Source organism: Phoenix dactylifera, unplaced genomic scaffold (genome assembly GCF_009389715.1).
Source record: "Phoenix dactylifera cultivar Barhee BC4 unplaced genomic scaffold, palm_55x_up_171113_PBpolish2nd_filt_p 001498F, whole genome shotgun sequence".
Classification (NCBI taxonomy): Eukaryota; Viridiplantae; Streptophyta; class Magnoliopsida; order Arecales; family Arecaceae; genus Phoenix; species Phoenix dactylifera.
In genome coordinates, this window is record NW_024068809.1 from 74691 (window position 1) to 77067 (window position 2377).

Sequence of the window (2377 nt, forward strand, 5' to 3'; positions counted from 1 at the left end):
CAGACTCCTTAAGAAACTTGATCACTACTTTGTGATCATTGGTCTTACATGCGACAGCTTCAATCCACTTGGACACATAGTCAACAGCTAGGAGTATGTACTGGTGCCCAAATGATATAGGAAAAGGACCCATAAAATCAATACCCCAAACATCAAAGATTTCTACAATTAAGATCGGATTCAGGGGCATCTCATTTTTTCTTGAAATTTTTCCTAGTCTTTGACATCGGTCACATGATTTGCAATACTCGTGTGAGTCATGAAATAGTGTGGGCCAATAGAATCCGCACTGCAAAACCTTTGCAGCCGTCTTTTACCACTGAAATGACCACCACAGGCATGGTCATGACAAAAGGAAAGGACTTTCCTTTGTTCGTATTCAGGAATACACCGTCGGATGATCTGATCAGGGCAATATTTAAATAGGTATGGTTCATCCCAAAAATACCACTTCGCACGAGCTAGGAAGCGACATTGCTCCTGTTTGGTCCAAGAGCTAGGCATTTGTTCAGTAACGAGGTAGTTGACTATGTCAGCATACCATGGAACATTGGTATGGGAAATCATCATTAGTTGTTCATCCGGAAAAGTTTCGGGATACAGGTAATGATTCTGCAGATGACTCAACAATTAGTCTGGACAAGTGGTCAGCTACTACATTTTCAGATCCCTTTTTGTCTCGAATTTCGAGATCAAATTCCTGGAGCAATAGGATCCAACGAATGAGCCTTGCCTTAGCATCCTTCTTTGTGAGAAGGTACTTAAGGGCGGCATGATCAGAATAAATAAGAACCTTAGATCCTATCAGGTAGGGGCAAAATTTATCTAGAGCAAAAACAACTGCCAACAATTCTTTTTCAGTGGTGGAATAGTTGAGTTGGGCGTCATTTAGAGTTTTGCTTGCATAATGAATAACATGGGGAAGCTTCTCTACTCGCTGACCTAAGACAGCACCTATGGCATAATCGGATGCATCACACATGATTTCAAAAGGACGACTCCAATCAGGACTCCTTATGATGGGTGCTAAGTTAGTTCAGACTTTAGTCTTTCGAAAGCAGTTATACAAATTGGCGAAAAATTAAAAGTAGCATCTTTCGCCAACAAATCGCATAAGGGTTTCGACAATTTACTGAAATCCTTGATAAAGCGGCGGTAAAAACCCGCATGCCCTAAAAAGGATCTGACTTCCCTAACAGTTTTGGGAGGTGGCAATTTAGCGATTAATTCTACTTTGGCCTTATCCACCTCAATTCCCCTTTGTGACATAATGTGTCCTAAAACAATACCTGATTCTACCATGAAATGACACTTCTCCCAGTTAAGAACTAAGTTTTTCTGTTTACAGCGTTCTACAACAAGTGTCAAGTGGTGTAGGCATTCCTCAAAATTGGATCCAAATACAGAAAAATCATCCATGAAAACTTCTAAAAATTTCTCCACCATGTCGGAGAAAATACTCATCATACACCGTTGGAATGTAGCTGGTGCATTGCATAGCCCAAAAGGCATGCGACGATAGGCAAAAGTGCCATAAGGACAGGTGAATGTAGTTTTCTCTTGATCCTCATGTGCGATAGGGACTTGGTTATATCCAGAATAACCATCGAGGAAACAGTAATGGGAGTGGCCAGCTAGCCGTTCTAGCATTTGATCGATGAAGGGTAGAGGAAAGTGGTCTTTCCTAGTCATGGCATTAAGCTTCCTATAGTCGATGCATACTTGCCATCCCGTTTGGACTCGAGTAGGGACTAACTCATTGTGATCATTTTTTCACCACAGTGATGCCAGACTTTTTAGGTACGACTTGAACTGGGCTTACCCACTGACTATCAGAAATAGGATATATAATCCCTGCATCTAAAAGCTTGATTGACGTCGGCTCGAACTACGTCCTTCATGATTGGATTAAGTCGCCTTTGTGGTTCTCTAGAAATTTTTGCATCTTCTTCTAGATGGATTTTATGTTGGACCATAGAAGGACTAATCCCCTCAATATCAGCTATAGACCAACCGATAGCTTCCTGATTCTTCCGAAGGATACTTAACAGCTTCTCTTCCTATTCTTTAGTTAGATTCGATGCAATTATAATAGGTAAGGTCTTGTTTTCTCCAAGAAATGCATACTTCAAGTTTTCGGGAAGGTCTTTGAGTTCTAGTTGTGGTGGTTTGACATTGGATGACACTAGCTGATATTCCGAAATAGGCAATGATTCAAACTTGGTGGCCCATCTGCTAGTATCCATCACAGGAATGGAATCTAACAATGCATTAACCTCTTGACTTGACTCACAATCTTGACCAAAATTAGCCAAACATCTTTCTAATGGGTCAGAATAACTCGACTCTTCAAAAGAACTGCTAATTATATTCTCAA